The 14,492-nt window shown below is 49.2% G+C and overlaps 1 protein-coding gene across 1 annotated transcript in view; it reads right to left on the minus strand.

Annotated features, from left to right (window-relative positions):
• ASIC2 (acid sensing ion channel subunit 2) overlaps positions 1-14,492 on the minus strand; it is a 507,727-nt gene that overhangs the window by 112,028 nt on the left and 381,207 nt on the right. The window lies entirely within an intron of this gene.

Raw genomic sequence — 14,492 nt, forward strand, 5'->3', positions numbered from 1 at the left:
GCGAGAAACCCCTGCTGAGCAACATGACTGGCACGGGCTAGACTGGGACTTCCCGATCTGCAGCGGAAAGAGAGACAGCTCCGTTACCGGGAAATAAAACGGGGAGATCAAATACCACAATATTTTGTCTTGCTGGAAAGTGAGCCCCTTCACACCATGCGCTGATTTTTCGGCTAATAACACCCTTAACAAACCTGGCTGCAGACTGAGACTTGCACAATTTTAGACGAGGCGGTGCTGTCAAATAAATACTAGCCAGTCTGGGCACTGGGATTGAGTGGGAGGCGATCAGACTCCTCTGAAGTGCTAGGGAGGATGTCCTGCCCGGCCTGGGAGCTCACAGAGCTCGACGGCAAGGTTTCAAGACCAAACCACAGAGCGCGAGTTGAAAGAGTAGCTAGGAAGGTTGAGCATCCTGGTGCTGGTCCTGCTGGGAAAGTGGGGACCGCCCAGGCCAGGCGTGTACCACCGATGGCTTGGCGAAGGAAGCCAGGAGCACGGTATTAACCCAACGGCATCATGGTGAGAAGGTCAAGGGAGTTGAGGCCAAATGACGGCTTTGGCCAGCAGGCAGAGCCCCCACTGTGCACTCGGGGCTCTCGGTGTCCAAGCCGAGATGCTACCCATGCCCCGAATATCTGACTTTTATCAGCTTCCCCAGGCACCGAGCCAGCACGGGCAGAGGGACGCAGGGGACACATAGGAGCATGAGCCATAGGGACGTGGGCAGAACTGAGCTTTCTGCATCTGTGTCCAAGGCCATCACACATCTTAGGAGCCCGAGCAGGTCGGCTCCATCTGAGGGTAGCAGACCAGCGTTTCTTAGCATTTGGCAAAGCATAAATAGGGAATTCTAGCTGAAATGTAGCAGTTGCAATAAAAATACGAAGCTAAGTGCAGTCAACAGCGTGCACATAGCTTCTGCCCAGTGCGGCAAAACCCATTTTGGCTGGAAAGCGAGACAGATGCCACCGCCAGAAGCGAGGGCCAGGCTCAGAAAGAGGAGTTCCTTGGGGGACCGCATGTTTCATCAGCGTGACCAGGGCTTTTATAGTAGCTGAGAGAAACGGCCCTTTATTTCAGCCCTGTCACGGCAGGACGTGACGGACTCCGAGAGCCAAACGCTGGGAACGGCGCCGGCAGAGCCTGCGTTGCCACAGTAAAAGAAGTCCATGGCCTACAGAAAGACAATGACGAAGCCACCTCTGCTCAGTCTCCCAGACAGTTCGGTAGAGGCGTGTTTAATTTAGCACACGGGGGCTGAATTAAATATTTCCTTGACTTCTATTCAAATAAGGATTTACTCCCCCCTCTATTATTCACAGGGTTGCACGATAAGCACCAGCCAGTCGGAGCATAACTCATAAGGAATTATTTACAGAGGTGAGAAACCGTTGCTAAAAGAAGTCAGTAAGTGTGTCCGTGTTCCTCCGGAGCGAAGTGACAGCAGGACACGGCCACCCGGGCAGCGGCACTGCCAGCAGGAGCAATGACGCTCTCGAGCGAAGGCGCGGGAGTAACTCATCGAAGGTGCAAACATGTAACCCATCAGCATGATTCACCGCGTAATTAGGGAATAATACAGTGTAAACTATTAGGGGATGATAACAATAAGTCAAGATTGACTTGTCTTCGTTAAAACTTCAGGCTGCCTCCCGGTTATTTGTTATTTTTCCAAGCCTTCCCTCCCTGCGCCTCCCTCCGCCAGTGCCTTTCCCGGCAAACACGCCTGTCCCAGAGCACCCAGCATCTGCTGAGGTTCGCCCAAGCCAGCGGCTTAATAAAACCGGGAACGCAGAAAGCAGCTAACTAGGTTAGACTGAAACTCAGTCCCAGTCCAAACGCCACGTTTTGATAACGTTGGCACATTGTTTCAGCTTTGAAATTTAACTTTTGTTTCTTCCCTCCCCTTCCAAGTAGTCACTGGGTTCATTAAAAAAAAAAGTCACTTCAGACTGAAAGTTTCTACCCAGGAAATGGCAAATGGGGTATCGAAATGACTGAAAGCTCTTTCGCCGGCTCTCTTCTCTCCACACCAGCTGTCTTTGGGGTGGGTTACTCGTCAGCTTCAGCCCTTCGCGGTGAGCCACTTTAGCTAGATGAATGACACTCCTAGTGAAAAAGCATAATCCAAATGTCCTCAGTTGGCAGGTCCTGGTGTCGCACTGCTGACTGAGCTGGCTTACTGCACCAAATCCTCTGTTCCAGGAATGTTTTTACAATACCTAAGTCATCTCTTGCCTTTAAAGTGCTGGTGCCACGTGAGGTGTCGGTGGAGGTGTCACCTGGTATCTCAGCAGGGTTGAGGAGGGTGCATCAATGCGGGGCAGATGTCCATGCTTTGCGGGTGCATTTGGGGCTGCTCTGCCGGGACCGCACATCCCTTCTAGCAGAGGCTGGAAGACCTCTGGCCATGCTCAACACCACCTCCATACTTTTTTCCATTTATTTCCATAGTTCTTCCATCCATCCGGGGATGTCGCAAGAAGGAGCCCAGGGCTTGCACCTGCTGGCCCTGCCGCCTTGCTTGCGCCGGAGCCGCCTGCGTCAACACTCAGTCCGTCACTCGGGTTTCTCTATTAGCGCAGGAGAGCAAGCAGCAGGCGTAACCATGCTTCGCCGGGGATCAAAAAGCAACACTGCGGGAGCAGTCCATCAGCCTGAGTCTCAATTATCCAAGCTACAGCTCTCCTCCGTATGGGTGTAGTCAGCAATACCCAACCCCTTCCCCACGTGGACTGAACGGAAAGGGAACGGAAAGGGAAGCAGATATCAGGGGCTGCCTACAGGGACTTGGAAAGAAGGCAGCAGTGTGCACCCAGGAGAAACCCTGCAACACTTGCAACTTTTCATTGTAAAATCCTACGGGGTCCGTGACTGAGAGCCAGAGGCTCTAGAATGGGGAAAAACTCCTGGCATGACCCATTCATTGCTCACTCTGTAATGATATTTCCAGGAATATGTCTCCAGGCAAGTTTGCAGCTCATATTCACAGCTGAATTCCTCGGTAGCAAGAGCAATGAGCAAAGATTTTTGTTCTCTGGGTTTCAATACTCATAATATTTCCATTTTTATGGCATTTGATTATGCACTAGACATTTAAGACGCATTTATAATATTAACCTCTCAAAAGAGGCCACTCTTAAAACAGCTCTGTTTGCCTATTTAAAATGCAACACTCGCTGTTGTCTGTAGTTCAGGTGGTCTGAGTCAATGAATCAAAGATCTGCAACATTACAACAAAATATATAGGAGAGAAAAAAAAACCCACAGGGGAAAAAGCCTCCTTTCCTAACGAATGACCTGCAGGGTAACATCAGCCCCTCACTCATCTGTCACAGCAGCGGAGCTCTGCTCGGCTGCACCGCAAGCTGTAATTTGCAGATCCGAATCCAATTTGACGCTTTGTCAGCTGGTGACATCTCGGGAGGAGCCAAGCAGGAGTGACTCAGTGCCGCTCGCCCTCGGCGCAGCCCTCCCCGCCGCGGCGGCTGGCCCGAGCCACCCGGCCCTTCCCGGGCACCCCGTGGCCGGGGGGGACCACGCTGCGGGAGGGGAAAGGGTGACGCATCTCCTCCCGCGGGGCACTGGGAGATCTGGCAAGCCAAGGAAACCATCAGTCAGGTTGTTGTCCAGCCAAAAGGTGAGACTGTGAGCTCAACCTTTAAGCTATTATTTTGTGTTGGAGCAGGAGCTCAAGATCCTCCTGGAGGACGGGGACCTCTGCGCTGGGTGCTGCTGCCCGCACATCTAACCAAAGAGAGTCCGGATGGGAAAATGGTCTAAAGAGAGACGAGAGAAACGAGGTGGCTGGGACAACCGCAGGGGAGAGGGAATATCCATCACACAATATCATGCAGAGCCATCCAAAAATCAAGAGTTAGTTCAGATTGCCCTGGGTCGCTCAGGACCTCCTTCTCCCACTATCCATGGTGAGGACAAGGATATCATTGCATTGCACAACATTGCCTCCCTTTTGCAAAATGCTTGACCCAACCATGGTGAGCACTGTAGAAAAGCCTCCGAAGAAATCAATAACTTGCTCTTCTTTAAGTCATAGTAAGCACGTAAGCTCTGAGAACCTTATTAAACATAACGGCAGAATGGAAGCAGTGAATACGTGCTCTTCACTTGAGCTCTGTCCATCCTTCACGGTATGGGCAGGAGCCCTATTGAAAGTGGTGTGAAATCGTGAAATTAAAGACAGTATCACTGTGCACGTGAGAGGTGAAGAACGCAAACGATGAATGAAGCGAGCAGAGCCAAAGCCTATCTTTCACTCCCTACGCTCAGAGCATTTGCCTTTGCAGCTGGCGTGAAATTCTTTTTTCGCAGCTTTGCGTTGCACATGTACCACAGCCGCATTTATATTTAACACTACAAATAGTAATCAAAATCAGATGCAGGGGCCACGTGACTCCAGTAATGATGCTAGAAGAGCCTCGCGGTTGTTAATACCCCGCTGTTTGTGCTGCTACACACACGTCAAAGGCAGTGTAGTTATCTCAATACACACGGGTTATTTTGCTAGGTGGTGCGGGATCAGGATGTATGTACACTATAATTACTTTTAGTTGCTCCCTTCTCTTTTATTGTAATTTGCTTGGTAATTATCATTAAAGAATCTTAACTGAGTTGTTCCCATTAATCTTAAATTAATTATAAGGTAGTCCATACTAATTTAACGGTGATTTTTTTCCTAATCACATGTTTTTAGGCTTGTTGGTAATGTGCCAGGAGCAGTCCTGTTGGAAGAGCAGCTCTGCCCTGCAAAGCGATGCTGCAGGAAAGACGACTGCTCATCTGTGCTTCCAGGTTTCGAGATTAAACATGAGGAAAGAGCTGTGTTCATGTCTGCTGCCTTGGTCAGGGTGGGGACCACACTCACTTCTTTCATTTTCAGATACCGTAAGTATTTTGATGCAAGGCTTTCAGATGACGGATCTAAGGAGGCAGATATTAAACCCCGTTTAATAGATTAAACACCTTTGACAAATCCCCATCTCACTTTGTTGTGGCGTTAGCGATGCACAAGCTCCAGTGACCTCTGCATCCTGCTGGCCTTGAGGAGCTAATGGGAAAAGAAAATCTTTCCCAAATGGATTTATACCATATGGGAGACAATATTTACCAGGCTCAAGTAAGAAACACTTGTATTCCTACTCAGGTGACCAAGGCGAATTGTTTCACGCCTCTTGGCCTTTGCTTCCCTGGACCAGTGGAAGCTTTTGCAAAACTCTTTAGAAGAAAAAAGCATTAAAATATCTATTATTATTATTAAAGTCACACAGAGGTCACACTTAAAAACGTTCAGAGGGGGACTGCAAGCTCAGCGCCATAGTTATTTATGGTTCTGCCAGCTAGATCCACAGCTCACTGGGATGAACGGGAAGATCTGCTCTGCTTCCTCGCTTTCTGATTTTCTCTGTATGAACTGCAGACGGTGGGAACGGGGCATCGATGGTGTGAGACAACGCAGGGCAGATTCTCAGCCAAGTGCCACACCATGGCCGTTTGGTGCTAAGCAAGGTGCTTCCCGATATATGGAATAACTTCCTGAAAGAGCAGGTGGAAAGAGGAACTGGAGTGGTGAAACGTTCTCCTGGTGATCCAGCTTTGCTTTGGAGAGAGCTAGAAGTCAGAGGAACTGTTTGAAGGGCAATGCCATTATTTCAGATGTTCCCGACGTTCAAAACTGACATAAAAATGAGTGGTATTTCTCAAAAAATAATAAGCACGTATTTTAGAAATGCCAGTATTTCTAGATGAAGGATTTATAGGAATGCTTGGTTTTGATAACATGGACGGCTTAAACTGTATTATTACAACTATTATGTTATATTACAACTGGGTAAAAAACTTTGAAAGTTTTTTGGTAAAAACAATGAATCAGTGGCACCAAGATATTTACTGAATTCAAGTCAGTCACTTGTTTTTCTCAAATAAAAAAAAAAAAATCCTTAAACCCTCCCCAGAGCTGAGGCACTTTAACTGAGGCCTCTTCAAGGTAGCTGGCTCCATGGGAGCCGATTGCCGTGGTCTCCCGGCCAGACGTCAATGTATATTGATAATTGCATATATCCCAAATGATATTTAAACATTTTTAGGACAAAGTATTTTGGCCTTTAATTTCCAAATGCCATGTAAAAGATATTTGATGCTCAAACCTGGAGCAAACTGTTCCTTTTTGATCCAAACAGGATGTTGAGGCTGCCATGAAATCACTTCCCGTAATTTTGGGGGGATTGTCCGTGAGCTGGATGTAATGCTGCGTTTTTGCAGAGCTCGAGCCTTGCTTCGGGTCACCTCCAGGTGTTTCAGCCCGCTTGCAATGAAGCACTGCAATACGTCTTGGCTGAAAAGGCTGATGACATCAGTAAGGTCCTGCAAGAGCCTTCTGCTATAGCGCATCCAGATTTGCTGTGACAACACGATTCCGTAGGATAAATTTTGACGAGTTATGCTCTCCCTCATGTTATGGCCCGTATTTATGCACCTGGACTGTGCCCCAAGCGTTTTGCTGGATACTACTAAAATACGTAATAACAGCCAGTGCTTGAGCTGAAGAGCTCGGAGGTCCTGCAGAAAGCCCGAGGAGCCCTGGTGCTGGGACAGGACACCGCGGCGCTAGACGCTGTGTGAACACTTAGAAAAGTCCTTTCTGCAGTAGTGTACAGTGAGGATCAGACAGAAAATAACTGCTAGCCAAGCCAGCTAAAGAAAGAGGAAAATACAAGACAGTGAAGCAGCACTGATTTATAATATATATGACCATGGGATGCTCAAGGTTTAAATAATATCGACTTATTTGTAGGCTAAGCAGGAATAAGAAAGGATTGGGGCGAGTATGGGCTTAAAATAAATGTTTTCTAAGATCACTATGGATTTTTTGTTTGTTTGTTGCCAAATCTTCAAAATAAAATTAATCCTGTTCTGTTCTTCTGCGAATGTATTTATTTATCCTGCCGCGGCACGTGCATCTCCTGCGGCTGCTGCTCTCGCTCGCCTGCCGCTTCGGTTAACGGGGCAGGATGGGGCCGGGTGCGGGGCACCTCGAGCACCTTCACCGGCTCGTGGCAGCACCTCGGAGTGAGCGAGAGCCAGCGCTCGGGACGGGTTCAGCTCTGCAGAGCTCGCTGCGCTGGGAGCCCAAGAACTGAGCTGCAGCAACGCTATTGCAGCACATTTTAAAGTCCAAATACTTCCCCGTTTAAATCTCTTCTGGCTCCAGTGAATGTTTTATTATGAAGAGGCCCCAGCAACAAATTCAGAGGGCAATTGTGTCTCCTCCTGAGTTTTCCTAAGATATAGAAATATCTCAAAGGAAACAACATATGCATCATCTACAATATTCTTCTCCTACCCCTTGAAGCCCTTGTCATGCCCCTGTATCTCCGGGGCCTTAGCGGGCTTGCTGCCGTCAATAATTTCTCAGCATCCCCCCCAGAAGGGCCGTTGACCTGGGCAGGTTGCAGGGGGACGCGAGAGAGCTGGATGCAAAGCTCCGCTGTTAGAAATACTCCTGCAGCCTCTCTGCGGGGACGGACTCGCTCTGCGCAGCCGTCCGGTTATAACGGCAGCGATCCTGGCCCTGGGCAGAGCCTGCTGGAATCCGACTACCGCATTTCAAAGAAACAGGGGGTTGTGGCAACACATAATAAAAAGTACGAAGAATAAACATGATACCTTGTGCTGTGCTGGGCAGGGGATGGACCCCTCGCTGATGGTGCAGGAGTCCTAGCTAAGAGGCCACCTCCACGGAGGCAAAGCCCTACGCGGGGACCCCAGCGAAGGCAGGCTGCGGCAGCGCTGGAGGGTTAATAAACACTCGGAGAGCAGCCCATAAAACCCCCTGTCCCTGGCTGCCAAGGTGTGCTGAATGCAAGTCAACCCCCCTGTTAACGCTGCGGCATAAATACAGGCTGAAGAACATTCACGGCACTTAGTGCTAGCTCAAACATCCCTCAGGAAGCTCTCAATGAGCCTCCCGTCCCCGAGCCTCCACTCGCGTCAAAAGATACTTCCACGGTGTTGTGATTTGGGATTCTTAAAAAGAAATAAAGGGTAAATAATAAAAAAAAGTAGGCCAGCTTGCGAAATTGTCCTGATGGAGTAAAGGAGAGAGGCTGATGAGCAGGGGAGAGGACTAAGAATAGACCGAGACGGATAGAAAGCCTGAAAAGTTCAGGCTCCTGTTTGACATGAGCTTCTTCCTCCGGCATCTCTAAGACGCCTCCACCTTCGTGTTTCTTTCCAGAAAATTTCCTCTGGGCTAAAACTTCATTTCAGTGCTAATCAGTAGAGCAGATGAAATGTCACTGGGGAGCTGTGCCCCAGGGAACCTTGGCTGACTGCCGCAGGTCCTCCGGGTCCGCGCGCGGTGGGTAAGGACGCTGTCTTCTCCGTGACGGGGCTGGAGAAACCCTCCATCAACGCTGGGTGCCAGTGCAGGTCCCGGGAACTTTGCATTAAGACTTGTGGTGAGGTTACGTGGCAACTGAGCGCGGGATTTCAGGGTCATGGTTTGGAGCGCAGGTACCTAATTGTCCCCCAAAAGCCATTTTATACCCCATTTTAGTCCTTTCTCTTTATTCTCACTCTTACCCGTGTTTATTTGTTAGCCACTAAAAGCACTCTGTACGTGTTTGTGTGCCTCTCCGTGTTGTGGTGTGGAGTGCGGGGGTGCATTTGACTCAGTCCGTGTCTCTGGATACTATTCTAAAGCAAGCAAGAATAAATAAGTCTACATCATGCTGTGCTAATTAAGGAGCACTGCTGACAGCATATTGGACGTCCTCATTTCAAGACAGCCTGAAATGAGGGCCTTCCACAGCTCATGTCTATAATGGGAATCCACCAGGCCATGAGCCTTTGGCTAAAAATAGCTCTCATAATTAAAAACAGAATTCAAGGCACAAACGGAGGGATCACGGGGAGATGTATCTCCTTGTAAATACAATATTTAAGTACTTCATAAACATTCAGCATATCGCCAAGAAAGAAGAAGTCAGGGGAAGGTCAGTCCTCCCTCTCTAAGTTGTGCAAAGAAACGGAATGCATTTGATTCGTTCAATACATGTCAGATCTTTAATGGGATTTTCATTTACCTGTAATATTTAACATAAACTGCTTTGTAAGGGAAGGGCTGGCTGCACGGCCCTGACAATATATCTGCAGCAGCAATGTCTGTGCCAGCGCTGCTCAGTGTCTCTTTGAGAAGTTCCTTGGAGGAGCTCTGTCAGGAGAAGATTAATGAGGTTTAAGGTTTCCCAGTCACACCTGGACCAAGAGAAGGGACTAAGGTCTCCCAAGAAACGGTTGATGATAACTGTGAACGATCAAGCCAGCAAGGAAGAGTGTCAGTATTTGTAATTGTGTGCTATATATTAGAGATGCATATTGCGGCCGCAGCCCTACCCGGGCTAAATGAGGAGCAGCTTTTAGTCAATGTTCCTCTGAGGTGGAAATCCCAGCTGCTGGCCCTCACCGTAGGGAGATGCCACAAGGCCTTTGGGACAGAAACCAGCTTTTTCCCCTGCTGATCTCCTGCCATTGATCTCTATCAGCACTTCTCTCCCCCTCAGGCACATAGACATCATGGGGTGGGCAGGGCAAAAATACACCTCTTGTAGGGGTTGCCCTCTTGTAGGTTAGATGCTACTGCTGTGTGGTGGATTAAAACCCTTTCAGAATGGGAATGGTGGACAAATTACATTGTTTCCCCCCTTCCCGGGAGTGACCCTGCCCTCCTGGATGCCCAAATGGTTCAGGGCTGGATCTTCCCCGAGGGCTTGTGGCATCTCCAGAGAGGGGACTGGGATGGGATGGGAGACCAAGGGCTCTGAGGAGGCAGGAACCTGCAGCGGATGGTTTCAGATGGGAAGTGGACTGAGGAGGTGGCGGACAATTTGCCACCGCGTGTAGTTAGCAATCGTGTGGGGCGCTAAACCACTGTGCTGTCCGTTGTTCAGACAGCAAGCAAACGACTCTGATGAGTATCAGCTTGGAGGAAAGCCGGCAGCAAAGGGATTTCTAGTAAATACCACCCTGAATTCAGGACTTGGCTCCATTTTTGTATCTTGTCCTCGGTGTGCGAGCCTGGGGCATGATGCCCGGGCGGATGCACGGGAACGGTGGCCTTCCTGGGCTGCAGGAGGTGGTTGCTCTCTTGGCTGGAGGTGCAAGGGCTGAAGGCAGGGAGAGGTGATGCTTCGTATTGCAGCTTACCCGTTTCTTTCCTGATGCTCTCAGTCTGGGTTCCCCTGCTCTGGTATGACTCATTAACGATTTGCGCAGGGACTGATTTGGGTCTCGTTTAAAACCAATGAGTCAGGGGAGCTCCACTGAAGTCAGCGGAGCTACACCGCTGAGAGCACAGCAGAGCTGCAGACCTAGGCCCACGGTGCCCATGGTTACATGTCTTCATCAAAGTGACGTTTCTCACCGCTCGTGGAGGGAACGGTTATTATCTAGCTGTCTGCTGCTAATGAACTTCACCGCAGTGAGATCCTTTGGTGGTGACAGCGTTGCTCATCTGAATTAAAAACGCACCATTAATATCTTGCACCACATCATAGCATCTGCTCTGGCAGAACGGCTCTTGGAGAATGTCCCCCATCATTTCTGGCATGGGCTGGCCCTCGTGCTGTCACGTATCCCTGTAAAATGCCCGAGGGTTAACCCAGGTGGCCAGGGCAGGGGGAGAGTCGGAAGCCGGGATTTGTCAGCTGAGTGCAGAAAGGCAGCTCCCAAAAAACACAGCGAGGTATTATCGAGCCGTTGCTGAGATGAACAGCACCAGGTCAGAGGGCCATCATAAGCACTTAGTAGATCTTGTAGCTGGAATTCCACAGAGATGGTTTCATCCTCAGAAGGTTTTTCTTTTCTCTCTTTTCATTCCCCTCCGGAAGCAAGAATTGATATTCTGTCATTGCATCTGCATGTTTCCACATCCGGACAGGGTCTGCAAAGGCTCAGGAAAGAAATAATAATCGCTGTTTTTTCTCAGCTAGGCTGAGCTCCGTCCTTGCAGCAGCAGCTGTGGTTTTGCATGGGGGTGTGTTGGGGGGGGCTGTAAACAGTCAGGGTGGGCTTCAGTTGCCCAGATACGGTATCTAGGGATGTTTGGTGTGCCCTCGGGCATCCCAGGGAAGCAATGGGACTGACAGATCAGCCACAGGACCTACAGCTGCTGGAGGCCAGGAGGGCACCTGAAATGTCCCCTGGACATCCAAAATCGCATCAAACACCTACACGAGAGCTACTGCATCCTGCCCAGCCGGTTAAGGAGCATGAACCCTCCCAGGAACGATACGGGAGAAAAAAATCTCCACTAGACTCACTGGAAGAACTGCTCTTTGCCCTTGAGTCTCTCTCTCATCCGAAAGGAACTGCAACTTCCAACCCATCCTCAAAGAGCAGCTGCAGAGAGGGCACCAACACTGCCCGGGAGCGGGGACAAGGAGGAAGGGAGCCGCTAGCAGACACCATTGGATCATTTATTGCTGAGCCATGACAATTAAAGAGCTCGCTAAGAATCGCAACCAGCACGGTGGGCAAATGAATAATGCATAAAGAGGGGATCATGGCTCTGATGCGAAGGGAACACTTACACACAACCCCCCAACACGAGGGAGTGGGAACAAAGGTTCAGAAAACAGAGTCCTTGAGAAGCCCATTATATTTGTAAAATCAGGCTTGGGAGATTGCTGCTGTTTCGCGCTCTGTATAACCCAAAATAAACTGCTCTATGTCTCCTTAAATAAAATCAGCTGTAGATACGTGTGTGTTTCTGTGTGTCCTGAGAGACAGAACAAGAACGTTACCATCACCAGCGTGGGGAGAAGAAGGCAACGAATTTTCCGCAAATGTTCATTTATCTTTTCAAATGCATTTGCTTTGTCTGGCCTAGGGTCTGCTTGGGGTTTACATTCACCAGCTATTCTAACAAATGTCTTTTAATAGCCCCAAAACTCTTTACGAGGAACGCATAGTTGCTGTTAAATTCATGCAAGAAGTCTGTGATGTGTTCAGCTAGTTTCTCTTGCAAATATACCTCTGCGCGCGTTTCTAGGCAGAACTGTGCAGTTGTTAAATGCTGCTGTATCCCCAGAGCTTTCTCCCGCCACTGCTCTGTGTTTCCAGCCCTGAGCTGAGAATAGAGTTGGTCAGAAGAGAAGTCAATTTATTGAGCCTGAAATACCTAGTTTGAAATGTCTTAGCTAAGACTCCCTTTAATCGAATTCGGGACAAGCCACCAGGAACAGCATTTGGCTGATCTGACGCAGACTGGGGGGACTGTGATTTTCAAAGATAGACACACCTCCCCAACTTTTTTGCAGAGAAACTTCTGCAAGTCTGATACGCTGCTCTTTTACAGTCATGCCAAACCACAGAAATCTGTGACACTGGTGAAATCCCAAAACTCAAGAGCAACTGGGTTGCCAGGATCCATGGGGCACTGGACATAGAAGCTAGATGCAGCCCTTGAAGCAGGTGGAGAGAGAGTTGGGGAGGATTTGGCTACTGGTAGTCATGAGCAACCAGAGGAAACCCTGATTCTGCATGCAGGTGAAGAGATCATCTCTAAATCTCCTGATAGAAACCTCCAGATGCAGCTGTAGATAAAACCTCTGGTGTCTTAAGGCAGACGTTTGAAGCTTAAAGGGAGAAAAGGAGGTAAAACAAATATGAGAGTTACCATATACTGTCAGGCACTATCCCCCGTAGGCTGAAAACTGAAGGTATCACTGCACCATCAGCATCAAAGTGTGCAAGATGTGAATCTTCACCCCTCTTCCTTCATTTCTGCACACTTGGCCCCACGAGTAAAGTGCAACGAGTGCCACAAGGAAGGAGTTTGCTTCTCCACTCATTCCCCCTCACTCATGCACATCTACACACATGGCTCTTTCTTTCACAGTTCATGATTTATTCATCCACAGATACTCACGTGGGGTGTTTGTGGGAAAGGGTTAGCTCAGTTCTTTGGCAGCTTCCGCAGAAAGGTGAATTTATTTAGGTTGATGAGTTGCAACTAAAGACTCACCCTGTGCACTAGGTCCCTTGACACAACTTAACGTCTTTAGGAAAACGGTGCCGAGGAAGCCCACGTGGAGAGGTTTCTCCAACTCAGTAAAGTGATTTGGCGCAGCATCAGGCAAGTGCTGCACCAGCACGTCAGCTACCTGCTATTCGCACATGGGGGAGGCAACTGAGTCTCCCAGCGGTTTCTTATAACGACAGATCAGGCTCCAAGCACTGCCAGGGACGCAGAGGACCGGCCAGGTGCTTTCGGGATGCAGTGGGACAGCGTGACGGCGAACACCAACACTAGGACAGTTGGTACATGCCCCTGCTTACAGCACTGGAGACCTTCGGAAACCAACAGTATGGACCTGTTTGCAATCCCAAGGACAGCGATACCTCGAAATGCACTGCTAGGTGCCATTGCTGCCCCACCGCCACCCCACAGCGTGGAGGGAAATAGAAAATCACATGCATTGGCTTTCTCCAAATCACCCCTTTTATCTTCTCTGAGGGGACGGGACTGACTTGCCATTCTTTACTCCTACCAAGAGGTGGCAATAGGCAATTCCGTATTGGCCTCAGCAAGTGAGAAACCCTCAGTTTTAATTTCCACCAGTTGGTGACACACGTAGTCTCTCCGCTGGGTATAGCGTGAGTGGCGCTCCTGGACTGCAAGGGGGAGAGGGAGGGGTGCTGCAATAAAAGCAAATAAGGGCACTTGCAAAGCAAAAATGACATTGATTTGAAAGAGCAAGAGCAAAACTGCCATTTGCAAAGAGCAGAGCATCTCCAGGGAAAACTGGGGAACATTATCGATAGATGGATAGTTTGGAAGGAGCACGAAATGAGAAAATTGTTTAATAATGAGGCAAGGAATGCTCAATTAGAACATGATAAAAAACCTCCCATAAGCAATTGCGGATGATCCAGACATGGTAAAGCCAAACACAAGAGTTAGAAGATCGTGAGTCAGCTCCCTTTCCTCTCCCCGCTCAGTAATGATACTGGCCAGACATGGTAATGCTATCATCAGATGTGCATATATATATATATGTATACACAAACATTCAATTCTTCTTCATTTGGCTTCTGGGCCTTGGAGGATGCACACGGGTCACATTTGCAGACCTCACCGCACAGTCCAGAGGGCCAGCAGCTTAACTCAGAAGAAAAGAAAAAAGCAAGAGATCCGGGGGCTGTTTCCATCCTGTGTTGTTGGATATTATTAAAGCCGATGCCTGTACTACAGCGGTCTCCGGAGCGGCAGCACGCACTCGCTTCCCGGCAGGAAGCTTGTGGGCAGCCCACGAGGGTACTCAGTGACCCCGCTTGGGAACGGGGTGCTGAGTGCTGTGTCTGCTTGTGCCTGTGTACAGGCTCACTGCCTGCTTAGCAGGCATCTCGGAGGAGAGGGGTCTTGCCCGTTCCACTATTGTCCCTTCACTCTGCAGCTTCGTAAGTTG

This window comes from Dromaius novaehollandiae, chromosome 22, assembly GCF_036370855.1.
Source record: "Dromaius novaehollandiae isolate bDroNov1 chromosome 22, bDroNov1.hap1, whole genome shotgun sequence".
Taxonomy (NCBI): Eukaryota; Metazoa; Chordata; class Aves; order Casuariiformes; family Dromaiidae; genus Dromaius; species Dromaius novaehollandiae.